Source organism: Monodon monoceros, unplaced genomic scaffold (genome assembly GCF_005190385.1).
Source record: "Monodon monoceros isolate NGI ecotype Baffin Bay Population unplaced genomic scaffold, NGI_Narwhal_1 Super_Scaffold_12, whole genome shotgun sequence".
NCBI lineage: Eukaryota > Metazoa > Chordata > Mammalia > Artiodactyla > Monodontidae > Monodon > Monodon monoceros.
The window spans coordinates 151,674,371-151,694,992 of NW_021703768.1; the positions used below are offsets into that span (position 1 = coordinate 151,674,371).

The 20,622-nt window shown below is 44.9% G+C and overlaps 1 pseudogene; it reads right to left on the reverse strand.

Annotated features, from left to right (window-relative positions):
* Nucleotides 1–3,550: 3,550 nt before the first annotated feature.
* The window catches only part of LOC114892778, a 29,937-nt pseudogene continuing 12,865 nt past the window's right edge, over nt 3,551–20,622 (reverse strand).

Here is a 20,622-nt window from a genome sequence, read left to right on the forward strand (position 1 = left end):
GAAGGAAGATCCTTGGAACAATGCCTCGTATCTCTCAGAGCAAGGGTCCAGCTCTGAGAGTGGTTTCTGCTGCCCTCCTGCAGGAGATAACATCACTGGCCAACGAGAACTTCAGAGGAGGGTGGTTTCACACACTATGCCAATTTCACCATTCTTTTGGGGCCAAAACCTACCCAAAGGGCTGCTGTATCAGAATGCAGGGTCTGAGCAGGCCCAGGCATCCATCCCTCGTGGGTTTCACAACCCTGGCCTTTCTCAGTCCCAGGAAACCATGCGCCAGAAGTGGGGCCACTTTCCTTTTTAAACCTCCTGAAAGATCAAACCAGTTCTGATCTTGGGTAGCCTCGACCTGCAGCGGCTTGAAGCAGGATTTTGGTTCCCTGGCCAGACCACCAGGGCCAGTGGCCAGAGACAAGGCCCTGGCCCGGCAGCTTTGTAGAAATGAATTCCCACAAAGAGGTGGAAAGTAGTGAAACAAGTAAAGTGTTTATTAGGAGGAAAAATGGTACGTGTGGATAGACACACATGCAGGCTCAGAGAAACAGTCGCACCCTCGTGGTAGTTTGAATCACTATTTATATGGGGGCATTTCTTCTGGGTTTCCTCTGGCCAATCACCTTGCTTTGCCTGGTTCTGAGTCCACATTTGGTTTATCTCAGGGTCCTCCCCTGTGTGCGTGCGCATCCCTTAGCCAAGATGGATTCTAGCGAAGAGGGCTATGGGTAGGTTGACATCACCTACTATGGGGTGGCGCCCCCTCCCTTTTGGCCCCCTGAGGAGCCTTTCTGTACGTGTGTAGTCAGGAAGGTCTCCTTAACCTCGAGAATGAGAAATATGTGGTCTCTCTATCTTTTTTCTGGGCAGGGCTCAGCTCCTCTTTCACTCCTGCTATTATCTTCATCTTGCAGTATCTGTCCACAGGGGACAAACTCCAGCTGCTCAGCTTGGGGCCCATCTATCTCCTGCCTCAGTTCCTCTTGAAAAACACCAAACATTTTCATTCCACTCCTTCTGGCACAGCCTGACATCCCTTGAGAAGGAGTTTGGAGCTAAGAACAAGAGCCTGGCCGCCTCACACCCAACCCCAGGCCTCTGCCTCCTCCTGGGAAGGGGAAAGACATGGTGTGGACTCTGGGTGGGGATAATTTTTCCTGATAATTCCTGTTCCTCCCTTATTCTACTTCCGCCAACCAATACAGACAAGGAGACATCTCACTACAGACGTGCCAGGATAAAAGTTAAGTGCCCTTGGGTCCCTGTGTTATAAGTAAAGGGAAACTTTCAGGGAGACTCCAGGTGCTGAATGGGAGCTGTTCATTCCCCCTCCCAACAAGAGCTCCTCACTCAGCCACTGGCTTTTACTGCCCCCTTGTGGTCATTTGCTTCCTATAGACAATCCTGCATTACAGATTTCCCACCCACAAAGCCAAGTCGGTTGGTCCCCTGCAAACCTTGCGTTGGGGCAGTCTTCCTTAAAGGTCAGACATTTCGCTCAGTAGTGAGAAAACTTTCTTCCAAAGAAAGTAAGTACATGAGTATTTTGCAGACAATTTCTTTGCTTCTTTTTTTGGGGGGACCATGCCCTGCAGCTTCTGGGATCTTTGTTACCTGACCAGGGATCGAACGTGGGCCCACGGCAATGAAGGCGCCGAGTCTTAACCACTGGACCGCCAGGGAATTCCCTCTTTGCTTTTTAAAAACGTTAACGGTTGAAATTTTTTTTTTTTTTTTTTTTTGGTGATACGCGGGCCTCTCACTGCTGTGGCCTCTCCCGCTGCGGAGCACAGGCTCCAGACGCGCAGGCTCAGCGGCCATGGCTCAAGGGCCCAGCCGCTCCGCGGCATGTGGGATCCTCCCGGACCAGGGCACGAACCCGCGTCCCCTGCACCGGCAGGCGGACTCTCAACCACTGTGCCACCAGAGAAGCCCAACAGTTGAAATTTTTTAAAACAAAAATTTGGGGAGAAAGAAACCTCATGAGGTGGCTATAGGGAAAGCGGATCAGGAAAATGTTCCCTGCCTCCATATGGGTGAAGGAAGCTCTGTAATTCCTGTAAAAAAATGATGCCCCTCTGGACACTTGTGCTTGTTCCTGGCAGGGTCGTGGCTGGATCTAACTTAAACTGAGTCCCCCTAAAACCAAGTTTCCCTGTCAAGTTTATGATTAACCTCTCTATCCAAAACAGTATTCCCTTTCTTGTCCTGTCCCTGTTCCTCTCAGGACTGAAGAGTATCAAAGAAAAGGGGAGACTGAAACTGAGCAGGACCCAGCAGGACCCTCCCAGGTACAAAAGGCCCTCTGTGTCCCCCGTTTCTTGTTTGTAGAAAAAGGCTTTAGTCCCCTACGCCTTCCCTGAGTTCCAAAGAGCAGACTCAAACAGTTACTAATTAGGGAAGTGAGGGAATGCAGAAACAAAGGAAAAGCAGTCAAGAAACAATAGTTCAGTGATAAAGCAGAGTCCTAGCTTCTTCTCAAGGGATATACATAACAATCTGACACACACCTTTGAGCTGTTCTGTAGAAACTAAGACCCCTCCCCCAGGTGGAGGATAGTGACTACTTGCTGATCACCAGCACTAGACCCCAGACTGGTCGGAACCAGAAGGTTGATGATTAACATTCCAGAAACATCACCCTATTACCTCATCACCAACCAATCAGAAGAAAGTCATACACCCTATAGCCCTCACCCCAAATGTTGCCTTTAAAAACCCTTCCCTGAAAGCCATTGGGGAGTTTGGGTCTTTTCAGCACAAGCTGCCCCTTCTCCCTGCTTGGTGTCCTACAAATAAATGCTGAACTTTCCTTCACTACAGGCGGGTGTTGTCTTTGGTGAATGTCAGGTTAAAACAGGAGGGAAGGAGGCAGGACACAACCTTTAAAAGAATGACATTGCCAGAGGACATGACATAAACTGATTAGAACCAAATAGGTCCAAGATGGCGGACAAGTCAACTTCCACTAGACTTTAAGCCTCAGGATAGGCTCATTGTAACACATCGGCAAGCTAAATGACACACCCACAGGCAACATGACAGTTCCAAGGCCAACCATAAAGGTCAAAAAGTAGGCAGTGGGGACATCCCTGGTGGCACAGTGATTAAGAATCCGCCTGCCAATGCAGGGGACACGGGTTTGAGCCCTGGTCCGGGAAGATCCCACATGCCGTCCGTGCACCACAACTACTGAGCCTACGCTCTAGAGCCTGCGAATCACAACTACTGAAGCCCGCGTGCCTAGAGCCCGTGCTCTGCAAAGAGAGAAGCCACCGCAATGAGAAGCCCATGCACTGCAACGAAGACCCAACGCAGCCAAAAATAAATTAATTAATTAAAAAAAAAAAAAAGTAGGCAATGGCCTCATTTCTGGAAATCCCCACCTCTTCCCCAAAATAACTGGAATACTCCTCCCACTCATTAGCATATGAAATTACCCACCCTTATAAAAACTGACAACCCCATACCCTGGGGCCACTCTCACCTTCTGAGACGGCCCACACTCTGTCTGTGGAGTGTGTTTCTCTCTAAATAAATTCACTTCTTACCCATCACTTTGTCTCTCACTGAATTCTTTCTGACAAGACATAGAGAACCTGAGCTTCATTAAGTCCTGAGACCAGGTGTGTGATCTCAGTTAAAAGACCGTGGGTTCAAGTCCCAATCTGAGTTACATGGTTTCAGTTTTAGACCCCAGGGTGAGGACACAGACAAATGATTTGATGAAACCTGTTTATGGCTTGCTGCTTGCTGTCCTGTGTGGGCTGGTTCTCAGAACATCAAAGAGCAGGACTATCCCCGACCATTCCATACATCTTACACCTGAGCAGAAAGTGCCAGAGCATTGCGAAGTATTCCAATTTACACCCAGAGGCCCTCAACTAGAAACACATCCAACTTCTTCATAACCGTAAGTTTAAGTGTCTGATAGTTGGGTTCTTTTTATTTTTATTTTATTTTATTTTTTTTGTTTCAAACTAGTTTATTTAGGGGTTCCATTTTCACTCCTCAATAGATTTTAGGTATTTCTCACATGCTTTTTCACTCATTAGTTCATCTAGTTCTGAAGGGTTACTGAGTGTCATCTTCATCAGCCAACCATCTTCATAACAAGATTTGTTGACAAGTCCTGGATTTTCTGCTAGAGCTGCATTAATTTGTTACTTCTCCTGAGAGAGGAGAATAGAGTTCACTAGCAGCTTTCACACTTTCCAAAGCACCAAATTCCTCATTTGTTCAATTTTGTCCCAACTTCAGGCAGACTACAGTAAACAACATCTCCCAAAGCTTCCTGTGCAAAACTGCTGATTCCCACTGTTCCAGCACCGTTTTCTGTTGTTACCCATTCATGTTTGTCTGTGAATTTACGACCCGACAGCAGAACGGGACCGGTGCGCAGCGCCCGGAGGGCGCCCGCCCGCAGTCCCCAGGGTCGCGGCGGGCAGGGCGCGTTGGGCACAGAGATGGCGCGCAGGCTGCAGACCGCGGCCCACACGCTCCGCGCCACTCGCAGCGCCATGTTCGCAGGGGTGCAGAAGGTCTCCGCACAGCATCCCCGGCTGGAAGGGGCGGGGCGGGGGCGGCCCCCAGCTGGGTTCTTTTTAAGTTGTAATGCAAGTGCCTGACTTAAGCTCTTGATTGCATCCACTCCAAAGACTGCCATGTGAACAAACATTTTGCCATCCACACAATTAGATAAAGATCTAGGCTGACCCCATTAAGTTCCTCTGTTTTAAAGATCTCTGGTTTGGCCACTTGCTTTTCTCTCCCTGAGTTTTAATTCCTGCTCTTATGTTTTACATTCACTACTAGGCCCCCACCTTCAACCCCAATAAAAGCAGAACAAGCCCATTCTCTCTCTCTTTCTCTCTCTCTCCCCCAACGACCTCCTGTGGCCTCAGGCATGCTGTGTACCCTCCAGAACTTGTAAGTAATAAACTTGGTTTACTTGTTTCATAGTTTCTTGATGGTTATTGCTGAGGGCGTCTTGCACTCATAATAAGAACCACAAGGGCTGGTCCAGCCACATTAAGGATAGGAAGCAGAGATCTGCACAAAACAATAGCTTTGCCCAAAGGTGACTTCTCTCTAAGCTTGATATTCACTATGAACACTGTGTGCGTGTAAGCAGTGCTTATCCATGACTTGGAGGAAAGCTTGCCTTTCTGACTCTTGCTGCCACAGCAATCTTGGAGAGACCAAGCTAGAGAGACTGGAGTCTCAGGAGGGAGCCCAGTAAAGTGGAAACACTCGGGCTGGGCAGCTGGAGAGTCCCAGATCATAACTCCATGTCCTTGGGAAACCAATTTAACCTCAGAAGGCTCTTTCATCATCTCTAAACGAGACAGGACACCGGCACCCACCTCAAGGAGTGCTGGGGTGATACACGTGAGGATGGTTGAGATCTGCTCACACCACTGCTTAGACATGCAGAGAAAATGTGGTCAAGTACATCTTCTACACAAGTCATGGGGGTTGGGGTGCCAAGACTATAGTTTGGCATCTCAATCTCCTCTGGTCCAAACCTTCTCTTCCAAGTTCCTTTCCAAGTACAACTTTGGGTTTTTTTGTTTGTTCGTTTGTTTGTTTTCCAAGTGCAACTTTGAATCAGGAATTATTTAACAGTCTCTTTTGAGCAACAGTCTGTTTCAAATGAATTTTCTGTCACTTGGATGGAAACGATACTGTATCCCATCCTTGTGCACCTCTCCAAAATGGTACCTGGGTACACATGAATGTGGGAGAAGGGCCAGGGATCCACTGGAGGTCCCCGGGTCCATGCTGACTCCTGCAGTAAAGAGTCAATCTGGTTTGGTCTGGCCGTGAACAAGTGACCACTATAGGGTGACTGGTCCCATCTGATCTTTGGGCCACTACTGAAGTCTCTGTGTCCAGTCATTTGCCTGTGACAATGAAGGCCATGCGCCTTGCAGCCCTTCTGTCCTCACCCCAGACCTTTGCTGACCCACTTTGCTGACTATCAGGCTCCCCTATAGTGGTTTCACCCTGAAAATGAATTAAACAGAACATATGCCTCTTAAGTCCCTTGCCTCTCTCTGCCCCTCTTCGTCCCTCATTCTGTGGGGGCAGGAGGAAAGGACATCCTGGACCTCCCTGGTTATAGGCCCTTCTGCCCAGGAGTCTTAGTGGAATCTCTGTGCACCATGGAAGAACCTCTATGATCTGGCCCACTGTTTTCTGAACTGAGACTGTTCACTAAGTATTCCCAGCCCTCTGCCTTCCAGGACCACACTTCCTGCCCTCTGTGCTGAGTAGGCCATGTGACTATTCTGGCAGCAGCAAGACCGAACATGTGTCACTTCCCCTCACAACTCAGAACCACCCACCAGCCCATAATGGATGCCAAGTGTGAGTGAGAAACCTTTGTTACAAGCCACTAAGTCATTGGGATTGTTATTATAGCATAGCCTAGATGATCCTGACTGATACACTTATATAGCTCCTAAAAGAAGTTTTTAAAAACGGTGTGTACCCTCTTGCACACTTTTAAGATGACATCTAAAAATTTCACTAAACATTTAAATGGTTGCAAGGGATATAATTTCCATCTATTGTAAATACTAATATTTTAAATAAAAACTGTTACATCAGCCTTCTAAAATATCCAATGGAATCTAAATATTGAAACACTTTCTTACCCACTATCATCAGTTGTTTAAATCCATGAACAAGCTCTTCTTCAGCATTTGGAAATTTTACATTTTTTCCTTCTTCTCCTTGAATTCATGTTTCCATTCCACATCCTCTGTATATCTTCACCATAAGGCAATATATTTTTAGGCTTTAAAGTCTTTTATCCACCACCTTATCAAACTTAGCTATAACAAAAAAGGCATGTAAATTGAAATTTTGAAGTTTACTTTATTCCCTGTCAACCATAAATCCTAAGTGTTAAACATATCTTCTGAATTGAATTATTACTACAAATAGAATTAATACAAAATTGACCAAAACAATATAAATATAAGTTTTGATGAATAATTCTTAAACATAGAAAGCATCTTTTAGCAGGGAGGGGCAAGATAGATGGAGGGGATTAAGAGGTACAAACTATGTGTAAAATAAATAAGCTACAAGGACATATGGTACAGCACAGGGAATATAGCCAATATTTTATAATAACTATAAATGGAGTATAATCTTTTTTTTGGAGTATAATCTTTAAAATTTTTGAATCACTATGTTGTACACCTGAAACTTATATAATATTGTAAATCAACGATACCTCTATTAAAAAAAAAAAGAAAGCATCTTTTATTGATGTATATACAGTCATCCCTCAGTATCTGTGGGAAATTGGTTCTAGGATGCCCACAGATACCAAAACCTGAGGGTGCTCAAGTCCCTTATATGAAATGTATTTGCATACAACCTACGCACACCCTCTATCCTCCCTCCCATATACTTTAAATCATCTCTAGATTACTTATAATACCTAATACAATGTAAAGGCTATGTAAATAGTTGCCAATGCAGCAAATTCAAGTTTTGCTTTCTGGAACTTTCTGGAATTTTTTTTACCCTGAATATTTTTGATCAGTAGCTGGGTGAATCTACAGATGTGCAACCCTCGAATACAAAGGGCTGACTACACTGCAAAAAACGAATTGACCTGGTGCTAAAATTCTTTCTTATAATAGAAATAGAAAATACCAAACATTTTATAAGATGAAGACTGTAATAAGGCTATTCTATACGATTTGATAAAACAGGTTGACTCCATTTTTTAATAACACAAAGAATCTGAAAGAAATATCATAGAAATTTCATCCGTGAGTTTCAGCCAATATGTCCTGAAAATGTTGGTATTCCCGGAGAACATGAGCATGGCTCAGCATCACTGCCCCCTGCTGTGCCCGCTGTTCAGCGGTTTGTCCACCAGCTGAGGACGCTTCTAAGGATGAGCACTGAGAACACAGGAGCTGCTTCCCAGGGAGGCGTAATTCCTACTGTGCTCTCTTTGCTTCGCTCCTGGGAGATTCCTTCAAGTGCAAAGCATTTTTAGGCAAAAGGAGAGGTGGATAAGAGATGGAGAGATCTTAAATGTTCTCATCACAAGAAAAAAGAAATTGTAACTATGTACGGTGACAGATGTTAACTAGACTTGTGGTGATCATTTTGTAATATATATAAATATTGAAATGTTGACACCTGAAACTAATATAATGTTATGTCAATCATATTTCAATTAAAAAAAAGAGAGAGAGGGGCTTCCCTGGTGGCGCAGTGGTTAAGAATTCGCCTGCCAATGCAGGGGACACGGCTTGAAGCCCTGGTCCAGGAAGATCCCACATGCCGCGGAGCAACTAAGCCTGTGCACCACAACTACTGAGCCTGCGCTCTGGAGCCCACGAGCCACAACTACTGAAGCCCGTGTGCCACAACTACTGAAGCCTGCGCGCCTAGAGCCTGTGTTCCGCAATGAGAAGCCACCGCAATGAGAAGCCCACATACCGCAACGAAGAGAAGCCCCCACTCGCGGCAACTAGAGAAAGCCCGCTCACAGCAACGGAAGACCCAATGCAGCCAATTAATTAATTAATTAATTAATTAATTAAATCTATTTAAAAAAAGAGAGAGAGAGAGGTGGAAAAATCAAAGAGATTAAAAATCGCCACAACTCCCTGAACCCCAAGCTCGCATACATCTTTCTCCAGAACTTCCCAATATGACCAAAATTCCTTACTTTATATTTAAGAGAGGTATGTGTAAGAGAAGAAGCCCTGCAGAACCCTTGAGTAATCATCAGAGGAGCAACCCCACAGAGGGAGATCTGGGGTGGGTGTCACATGTGAGAGGAGTTCACCTCAGATGCTTTTACAGGCAGATCAACTTTAGGAAAGAAGTCATATGGAAGCTGAGATTCTGAATACTGACTCCCTTGAAACTATCTATGTACCTGGGATACAATTTAGTTACATAAAATATGATGTGATTGGAACATTTTCTGGCACTACCCAAATTTTCAAGATACAATGACTAAAAACTCATGGATATATCTTTTACAAGAGTTTTTTCAGATTCCACGTATTAGTCGAAGTAGTGAAAACTATTTTCTGGTTTCCCTGCCCACACTCCCTCCTGGAAAGACTCTGTGCACCCCAGGAGTTTTGTGCACCTTGTTTGAAGACCTCTGAACTTGTCGACCTGGCCTGGGAACTAAAGAAATTTACAAAATCCTTTTTCCTTTCCACCTGCTGGCTCTCAGCTCCGGGCTGGACTTAAAGCTTTGCATTCCAGCAGCAGGACCAAGGCAAAAAATGTCTTTGGCGGTTCATATCCAAGGGAATGCAAGAGAAAAAAAATCACAATGATACAATTCAAAACTCTTGTCCCCATTACACCTGTAAAGTGCTTCCTGCAGTGAGTGACAAGTAGAAAGTAGTAAATAAAGGACAGCGTCAAGCAGACACATCTCACATGCATGCACCTCAGTCCAAGCCTGGCTCTGAGGTTCAAATGCCACTGCAGGCATTTAGGAACTTGGTGCAGAGTTGCTGCTGCTGAGCTAACAAAATAAGGCTCATAAGGAAAGCCTTTCTCCCCAGATATGAACTGTGTACCTACCACAGGCCAGCCCCAATGCCTGTTCTGTCGTCTAACTGCTCAAGGACATCACTGTGGCTTCAGGCTCTGAGATAAAGGTGGAAGGTCCATGGTGGGTGGGTTGGGAGGCTGCCAGCCATCCTTGGTGGTTGCTCAAGTCTTCCTTCCCAGGTGGGAAGCTGAAATCTAAAGAAAAGGCAGAGAAAGGTTCAGAGCAGAGGAAGACCTCCCTTCTGCCCAATCCAGCTAGAAGTCCCTGGAGAGCGGGCCACCTCTTTGCTAACCCCCAGCATCCAGCAGGTGAAGGAACTTAAGATCTGGAGTCAGGCAGACCTGGGCACCCACATGGCCCTGCCTTGCCCATCATCATGACCAGGCCAGTCACTGACCACTCTGCCGTGGAGGTCTGCACTGGCACATGGGGATTAGACACACCTTGTCTGATTATCACAGCCATTGACCCAATGATTAAGCAGGACACCCAACAAAGAGCTGCCACCTGGCTCATCCTGGCTGCTCCAGATCTGTGGCCCCCATGTCCTCCCACCTTGGTTTTATAACCCAACTCATGTTGAGACAGCCTCTTCCCATATCTGATTTCATCCTCACCACCATCTGGAGAGCTACTTTTCCATTATCTCCACAGGATGAAGGTGGGACTCTCCCAGGTTAAGACATCTGTCTGGAAACTATTAAGAGGCAACTCTACCCCTCTAACCTCATTCTGTCCCACTGTGGAAACTGTCCTTTCCATTGGCCCATAACTGAATCGTGAGAAAGACAAAGACTTTATGAGTACAGATATCTTCTCCTATAAAATCTGGGGGAAGGAGGAGGATCCGAGTTTTGGTGTTAGTAAAACTGTAACTTGTAATAAATAACACAAGAACTGTATGAGGGGGTGGGGGAGGCAGGCGCTCAGCAAACATCATCCTGCAGGGGGCGCTGTCCACTCAGGGACATGCAACCGCCTTGCGGCCGGGGGTGGGAGGGTGGCGGTGAGGGTGGGGTATGCGTTGTTTTCACAGCCTGAGGCAACCCAAGTGCTGCGTTATTTGGTGTGTATCTACTTATTAAAATGTTTGCTTTGCTATAAACAGTCCCAGAGAGCTCAAGCAAATAACACTCCTTTAAAATCACAAGATAATACATGTATCCTGCACACACACAGAACCCTTTCAGAAATACACCCCAAATCACTCCTTCAACAAGCCTCCCAAGCAAAGGTGAGAGTTTCTGGTCACTTCTTTTTAGCCTTAGAAAATGTCCTGTTATTGGCTTCAAAGTTGCTTAAGTGTGTGTGGTTGGTTATGTTATTCATTTGATACATAATTGGGTGTAATTTTTATCCGTATTGTTTCAGGTTTGTTTTTTTAAAATCTTTTTCAGTTTAACTTTACTTTTTGAATATCTAAAACATTTTCATGATTCAGAAGTTAAAACTATATAAAAATGTTAGGGGAGCCACTGACCCAAACTACCTGCCCTGGCCAGGCCCGAAGGTAACCAACTGCATGAGTTATCTTACAACAGGAGGTCCTGGTAAGGAACCCAAAACTAACAAGCTACCACCAACTGGAAGAATTCAGGAAAGGTCAAAAGGAGAGAGGAGACACCAGTCCATATGTCCTACCAAACCCCCAGAATCCTTCTCGCTGGAATCCATCTTGGCTGAGCTATGCGCACACCACCAGGAAGGACCCTGAGTCAGAACGATTGGCCAGAGAGAACCTGTAAACTAACCCCATTACCATAAAACCCAGACCGTGAGCAATGTGGCAGAGCAGTTCTCCTGGGTTCCCTTATACCCTGCTGCTCTCTATCCTGGCACCCCTTTCCAATAAAGTCTCTTGCTTTGTGAGCACGTGTGTCTCCTCAGACAATTCATTTCCAAGTGTTAGACAAGAGCCACTCTAGGCCCCTTCCTGCAACAAATGGCGATGCTGGTGGGACCTCTTCTTTGTTATGAGTCACATCCTGTCTTGTGAAATGGGAAATTCTGGTTCTGTTCCACTGTGAATCCCTCTTGGGCAAATTCTGACTAACTGGAAACATTTTAGCTATGAGCCGGCGACTAAGAAAGAGATGATATTTTATTATAACATTGTATGGCCACCATATTGTTTAGACTCCAGAGAAGTTCCCAAACTGGTTCTTTTTGCATATACAGTTACAAAAGGCAAGCTTGATAAAACGTCTTTTCAGAATTCCGACCCTGAGGGAATAAGTCCTTCTAGGAGAACTTGCTTTTCTCGCTCCATGCCTTGAGACCAGGGCTCTCAGGATCACTTATCTTATCTAGACCATCTCTAATTTCTGAGACTGAGGAAAAAAAAAAAACAGTAAGAAGCCTTTTAAAATTTTGCCTATTTCAACTATTATTTATAAGCTAGTGAGTTTTATATTTTAATACCTGATTCATGACTAAGTTTAGAAAATGAAGCTATGAGATCTCTGGTTGTATTTGTCTATATGTCTGTGTGCATTGTATATATGTCCTTTGGACGGTATTATCAAAATTAATTCAATGAGCTCTACTTAATTGGCTTAAAGGAAGTTAAGTGCTTATACAAATTCTCAAAAATATAGAAGTTAACTGGCCAGAATTAATTTCAGGTTCACATGAACTGGGAAATATTCTGTATTAAATTAATATCTGGTATTAAACTTATAAAGTTTGTTAATTTAATTAATATAGACACATCTTTAGGGTCATCAGCATTAAGTATAATACCTTTATTGTAACTAGGTTTAATAGAAGTCAAATAAAACCTTATTATATCTGTTACAAATCTGTCAACAAGAAAAGTTAACTCAAAAAAAAAACTTTTGAGGAAAGTAAACGAGATAAGAACTTTTAGGTAAACTCTATGGGAATAACTATGTTTTTGGAATGCCTACTTGACAATGATCTCTCCAGATATTTGGTAACATAAAATTTTAGAGTAACATTAAATTAAGTTAAATGATGAAAGTTTGTTGAATAACTGGGTCATTCCGAAGTAAAATAAGATACTGAGACATCAATTACTAAACAGAAAAACTAAAGGTATTTAGGACTACTAATGAATATGTTTGGTGCCACCCTGAAATGTTTTCTGTAAGAAAGCAAATGTTTTTAGAAATTATCACTGGTATTTATGTTCACCAATCTACGGAATGCTAATGTAAAAAACAGTACATAATTGCTTACTACTTAGTTTTCACTAGAAATGACGGTTTCTAAGAGTTGAAGACTCTAAACAGGTAATTAAAGCTAATAAAAATAATAAAGGAAACATTTCAGTATACAGTAGGGAAGTAGGATGTGTGTTTTCAGTGAAGAAGGTATGAGGGATGGGATTGCATTTTAATAAGGGAAAAGAAAGTGAGTCTGCCATAGAACTGGTTGTTTCTGGATGGAGACGAGAATGGGGGACAGATTAATATGGATACAGAAAGGGATGGAGGGTTTGTGGATGGTCAGGATTGTCTAGGTTTAGATTGAAGTTAACTGAATAAATGAATTTTAAAAGTAAGCTGGTACAAAACTTGAATACGGCTTTTTTTTTTTTTTTTTTTTTTGCGCCGTGCGCGGGCCTCTCACTGTTGTGGCCTCTCCCGTTGCGTTGCACAGGCTCCGGACGCGCAGGCTCAGCGGCCATGGCTCACGGGCCCAGCCGCTCCGCGGCATGTGGGATCCTCCCGGACCAGGGCTCGAACCCGTGTACCCTGCATTGGCAGGCAGATTCCCAACCACTGTGCCACCAGGGAAGCCCTGGGTAAGATATTAAAGAATCCTAAGGAAAAACCTGATGGCTTCATAAAACTGTTAATGAAAGGATTAGTTACATAGGACTGAGTGAACTGGTGAATACTGATATAATTTTTATGGTTTCTATCTGAAAAATTACTGGTTTAAATCTGTGTTTTCCAGCTGTAAGAAAAACCCTTCCCTTCAAACTAATTATGACTTACAGTAATTTGGTAAATTATACCTTTGTAAGCAGAATTGAAATATTTATCTTTGCTCTCTATCTGTTCCCTCCAGAAACTGGAAACTTTTAGGTTCCCAGCAGCTTTATCAGATAAATTAGGAAGGCCACCTCCTAACAGGTGTAGGAATCTTGATATTTTGGGGACCTCTAAAAGCGAGAAATTCACCAAGGCAAAATTTGATGATGCATTCTCGGCATGGATTTCCTGGCCCAGAGAGGCCTTTTGGGGAATTCAGTCTGAGACTCCTGAGAAATTACACCAGAGTCAGTGTGGAAGAGCCTATGTGGTTGATGGACCAGATTTACTTTAGAAACAAATTAATCTTAATTTGGCTATATTTGACAAAAATGAGGGTAATTTTAGAGAGAGAGAGAGATTTCAATGGATATCAAATTCTAATTCTGTTTATTGAGGTCTATATTCACTAAGACTCACTTCTCAGATAATTCCTTGCTATTATGTTATATTGTTGCAAAGTTAAATTGAAATATTAATAGGACACTCTCTAAGTTTGTTTTTGAAACTGAACTCAGTAATCTGTCTTTGGCTGAAGATCAAATGGTCCATGATCTGCAACCAGGAAGTTAATACCAGGCTATGGTCATTTAAACTTAAAGGCTCCCTTAGGTTGGGGACAATTAAACCATACTAGGGATAACCAGCCTGGTAACACTAGGAAATTGGGCTGGGTGCCTCATGGACAATACCAATATAAAGCTTCCCTTAAAGATAAGGACTGGTACAGAACAGACTAAGTCAGACGACCTGGGATATACTGGGCTGCACCCAATGGAAGTTCTTGACTTATACTCTTGCTTATGACCTTACTAATACTGCTAACAGTACTATATTTATATTGCGTGTTTTACAAAATTGCTGTTTCTTGAATTACCAAATGTGTAACTGAGCCTCTGATAAAATGATGATATATAGTTCCATATGAGATCAATGATTGTAACAGTGTAACTCTAGATATGGAAAGAAGCAACAAGAGGGAATATTTTCCTGGACCATAAGAGACTTAGTAAGACAGGTGGTCCAGAGACTTTTGGCTACTGTTAATAAGGCCTAGTCCAGTAATAGCACATTGAGTGGCCTATCAGCAGGATCCTTTCCAGACCTGGGAATGAACATTCCTAGCACCATGAGATGAAATGGTCATGAAATGCCCCCTAAACCATGGTCAAATTTATGACCCTGAAGGGGCCCTGCCAACTGAAAATTGGCACTTGCCATCTGCCTCTGCAAGGATTAGGTCAATGGCCACTGCAGCCACTGACCTTCAACACAGCCTGAAAGGAGTTCAGGGTGGAGATCAGGAATGAGGCACTCTGTGCTCTGGAAAAACTGGCAGAACAGGTCTTCAGATAATTAGATACTTTCAGGAAAAGACTTTATGAGTCCAAATTCTTGCATCTTCTCATATCTAGAAAATCACTAAAATCATTAATGGTGACATCTGCTTTGGCCATTAAGGAGAGAAATGCAATTGAAAGTCAAAATGCAGTAGCTGTGGTTCAGACATCCAAGGTAATACTAGGTGGCATTATGGACGTGATTTCAGACAAGTCCTCGTATTGCTAAGAACTTGAGTTTTCTGAGCTGTGTCAGACTTGGGATGCCACCAGCCATTCTCAAAACAATGTCTGCTGGCAGCTGGTAGCTGCAACCTTATGGTTTCAAGATATCCTCTTGTAACTGTTAAATTTTCAGAAAATGAAATTGCTTTAGATCAGATAGTAGGAAAAGGAGACGTGTAGTGGCCAATAGCTCCTGTTACGTATATATTAATACCACATTGGAAGTTAAACCTACTTAGATAAAAGCAAACAACTGGCTACCTGGCTACAAGTCTCCTCAAGGTGTGCGGTCCAGACTGGATTTCAGACTTATTCTTCTGAATTCCTCAGGGAATGAGATTGATTTTGTCTATTAAAATTCTAGTTGTCACTCCTCCAACTACTTTTAATAGGGTCTGTTACATCAAAATGGCAGGCCAAGGGATTGAGATTTTGATCATACAAGACTCAGATACAGGACTTAGAACTGAGAAATATTTCCAATTCAGGGTCTATTCTCCAAATTGAGGCAGCACTATGCCCCATTTTAGCAGAAAGTGGCCAGGGCCGTTGTCATCTAGTTCCCTGAATTGAAACTGAGCGGGACTCTATGGGGCTCCGGAGTACAAATCCTTTCTGTGTCCCCTGTTTCTTGTTTGTAGGATATAGGCTTCATTCAGCCTCTTTGACCTTCCCTGAGTTCCAAAGGGCAGATTCAAACAGTTGCTAACCATGGAAGGGAGGGGATGCAGAAACAGGGGAGGAGCAATCAAATGGCGGTGCACCCTTGTGGCAGGGTCCTGGTTCCTCTTCAAGGAGTATGCATAAGAATATCTTTGAGCTCTTCCACAGAGCTGGGGCCCCCACCATGTGGAGGATGGTAACTTAAGGCTGAATTCAAGGTTCCTGGAGCACCACTCTGTTACCTCACCACCAACCAATCAGAAGAAAGTCACATACCCTGAAGCCCTCGCCCCAAATTTTGCCTTCCTTTTCTGGGCCCAGCAATGACCATCCTGTTAGGCCTCCTGTTTGGCCCCTGTCTATTTCAACTGCTTACAAGGTACATGTCCAACAGGGTCCAACAGTCTCAGGCTAAACTGCTGTTATTACAAGGGTGAATGCCAGTTTTGGACACAGAATACCTCGATTTAGATCAGGTAGAGAGAGACTTCTACTCTACTAGGCAGGACTATGTCCACTCTCGGCAGGAAGTAGTCACAGAAGAAAGAGACCTCCGCCCCAATTCCCAAGAAGTATCTTGAGTATGAAGTCTCTTAGCAGGGAGTCAGGGGAACCACTAACCGAAACTCCCCGCCCTGGCCAGGCCGACAGTAACCACCTGCCTGAGTTATCTTACAACAGGAGGTCCTGGTAAGGAACACAGAACTAACAAGCTACCACCAACTGGAAGAATTTGGGAAAGGTCAAAAGGAGAGAGGAGATGCCAGTCCATGTGTCCTACCAATCTCCCAGAATCCTTCTCGCTAGAATCCATCTTGGCTGAGTGATGCATGCCCCACCAGAAAGGACCCTGAGTCAAAATGACTGGCCAGAGAGAACTCGGAAACTAACCCCATTACCATAAAACCTGAGACTGCGAGCAACGTGGCAGAGCAGTTCTCCTGGGTTCCCTTACCCTGCTGCTCTCTACGCTGGTCCCCTTTCCAATAAAGTCTCTTGCTTTGTCAGCACATGTGTCTCCTCAGACAATTCATTTCCAAGTGTTAGACAAGAGGCCACTCTAGGGCCCTGGAAGGGGTCCCCCTTCCTGCAACAAAAGGATGAACTTAGGGAAGTATATGCTCCTCCAATTCTGCACCCCAGTTCCAACGTGTGGGTTTTTCTCCCACATCGCCAACCAATTGATAAGAGAAATGTTCACATATTGAGGTATGGGGAAGTCATTCTGGCTTGTACATGAGTTAACTTGAATTTTATGCTAACTAGAATAACCTGTTTGTGGCCTATCAAACATGCATTGTACATCTGCTTTAATTATTAAAGAAAAGGGCACATTGACCAGAAGTAAAGAATGTTCATGTTAAAAATAAAGATTAAATGCCTCCCTTCCTGGGACGCCAATGCTGGTACTCCTTCAATGATAAGACTCCCCTCCCATGTGCTAAGGCCATACTGACTTGCTGTGTACGTGCTGGTCTGGTTTTTTTGAAACCTTCGAGAAATGTATCCCTGACTTGTTTAATGTTCTTTGTTCTGCCAAGAAGTAAAGCTGTGCTGAAAACCATGCTTCTCTGGAGCAGTTTCTCAGAGTAATCTGGGAGGCTGGCTTCTGGTTTATAGTCCTCAGTTTGGCTCAAATAAATCTCTTTTCTTTTTTTTCTTTTCTTTTTTTTTTCCACCACAGCTTGTGGGATCTTACTTCCCTGACCAGGGATTGCACCCAGGCCCATGGCAGTGACAGCACAGAGTCCCAACCACTGGACAGTTAGGGAATGCCCCAGGGAAGGGTTTTTAAAGGCAGTATTTGGGGTGAGGGTGGCAGCTCATGGACTTCTTCTGACTGGTTCATGGTAAAGTAATAGGGTGATGTTTCTGTAATCTTAATCATCAACCTTCTGGTTCTAACTAGTCTGGGGTGTAGTGCTTGTGGTCAGCATGTGGTCACCATCCTCCACCTGGGTGGTGGGGGTGGGTGTTAGTTTCTGCAGAAGAGCTCAAAGATATGTGTCAGATTGTTATGTGTATCCCTTGAGGAGGAGCTAGGATTCTGCTTTATGGCTGAACTACTGTTTTAGCTATCTTTACTTTCCTTGTTTGACAGCTTTTCCTTTGTTTCTGCATTCCCTCACTTCCCTAATTAGTAACTGTTTGAGTCCCCTCTTTGGAACTCAGGGAAGGTCTAGGAGACTAAAGCCTTTTTCCATAAATAAGAAACAGGAGACAAAGAGGGGCTTTTGTATCCAGAAGGGCCCTGCAGGGTCCTGCTTGGTTTTGATCCCCCCATTTCTTTGATCCTCCTCAATCACCAGGGAAACAAGGGTGAGACAAGAATGGGAATAAAGTTTTGGATAGAGAATTTAATCATAAACTCAGCAGGGGGGTTTCCCTGGTGGCGCAGTGGTTGAGAGTCCGCCTGCCGATGCAGGGGACATGGGTTCGTGCCCCGGTCCGGGAAGATCCCACATGCCGCGGAGCGGCTGGGCCCGTGAGCCATGGCCGCTGAGCCTGCGCGTCCGGAGCCTGTGCTCCGCAACGGGAGAGGCTACAACAGTGAGAGGCCCGCGTACCGCAAAAAAAAAAAAAAAAACAAACAAAAAAAAAACAACTCAGCAGGGGAACTTGGTTTGGGGGGCATTTGGTTTCACTTCTGACCAACTGGCTATATCAAGAGATTCCCAAGAACCTCTCCTTGGATTCAATTAATTTGCTAGAGTGGCTCACAGAACTCAGAAAAACATTTACTAGATCACCACTTTATTAGAAAAGGATATAACGGACTTCCCTGGTGGTGCAGTGGTTAAGAATCTGCCTGCCAATGTAGGGGACACGGGTTCGAGCCCTGGTCCGGGAAGATCCCACATGCCTCAGAGCCACTCAGCCTGTGTGCCACAACTGCTGAGCCTGCACTCTTGAGCCCACGAGCCACAACTACTGAAGCCTGTGCGCCTAGAGCCCGCACACCGCCACGAAGAGTAGCCCCCCCACCCGCTCGCCTCAACGAGAGAAAGCCTGCGTGCAGCAACGAAGACCCAACACAGCCAAAAATAAATAAAAAATTAAAAAATAAAATAAAAATTAAAAAGAAAGAAAGAAAAGGATATAACTCAGGAACAGCCAGATGGAAGAGATGCACAGGGCAAAGTATGGGGAAGGAGCTCGGAGCTTCCACACCCTTTCCAAGCACGCCACTCTTCCCAATCTCCAGGTGTTGACCAACCCAGGAGCTCTCCAAATCCCATCCTTTTGGATTTTTATGGAGGCTTCACTACCAAGGAATGATGGACTAAATCACTGACCAATGCAACTGACCAAACCTCCAGCCCCTCTCCCCTCTCCAGAGGTCAGGGGGTGGGATTGAAAGTTCCGATCCTCTAATCACATGGTTGATTCTCCAGGCAAACAGTCCTCATCCTTAGGTGCGACCAAAAGTCACCTCATTAACATAACAAAGGACACTTTAAATCTCTCTTATCGCTTAGGAAATTCCAAGGGTTTTAGGAGCTCTGTGCCAGAAACAAGAAGACCAAATATATACTTATCATTTTAAATCACAATATCACAACTCCCTTTCCCATTTAGGAAGTACGCTTACAGCAGCTGCCTTCAGGAACCCCCAACACCCACTACTCCGACTCCTACCCTGTCCCTCTTGGACAGAGGGCCTAGCCATCCAGACTCCTATCAGGGCATCGGGTGGCCTAAGCAGGCAGGGTCCCTGGAGGTCATCCAACATGCCTCTCCTCTTACAGACCCAAATGGTCTGACCCAAAGCTTTTCATGCTGCACCACAGAAAACGTACTATCCTGCCCCTCCTGCCACTCAGCTGCAGCCTAAATTCCCCGCTTCTCCCAGCAGCAGCAGCAGCCACATTCAGGCTTCCAGGACAGCTACATAGGAGCCAGTTTAGCTATTCCCTCTCCCTCACCCGGGCATGGGCACAGAATCCAGTCATGAAGGGCTGAAGAAACCGTCAAGGGCATGCAGTTCAGCTACACACGCAACACTTGGATTCCCTCTGAATGGCTGAGGCGAAACGGTTGTCCAGGCTCAGCCTGTACATTGCCCTCACCTCCACTCAGGGAGTTGGCCACTTCCTGACATTACCTGTTACATCTTGAAACAGTTGTGATGCTGAAAAACGGCCTTAGGTTGAGCTGAAAATTGCTTCCCACACACACATTGTCACTGGTCCTAAGTTTTTTCCGGGGTTTCACAGAACAGACCTGCCTCCTCCACCTGCATCTTAGCCCTTTAAACATGAAGGCTACAATCACACCTCCAGAGGGTAAATATCCCCCATTGTTCTGGCTGGTCTTGTATAACATGTTTCAAGTCACTAACTGATCTGTCCCCTCCTCCAGACATGCTACAGTTTATCCATATCAGGTGTTGCAAACTCAGTGCCTACAGGGGCCAAGTCAGTGACATCAGTGTGTGAGGTGGATGGAGCACAACAGAGAGTGGCAGGGACTGCAGCAAAGAGAGTATGTACCTCGGTTACTGGAAACAATTGGTACCTCAGTTACTGGAAACAAGCCGGTTGTTACCATGCAGAAGTGGGGCCCCATTATTGCCATTTCTCTCACTTTCCAGTAGAAACAGGAAATCTGGATTTGTATTTGAAATGTCCTGATTTTTTAAGTTGGTAATTAATTAAAACAAAACACTATATGAGTCAATACTGTGCAGGCATGGGGCTTTCCTGGTGGCGCAGTGGTTGAGACTCTGTCTGCCGATGCAGGGGACATGGGTTCGTGCCCCGGTCCGGGAAGATCCCACATGCCGCGGAGCGGCTGGGCCCGTGAGTCATGGCCGCTGAGCCTGCGCGTCCGGAGC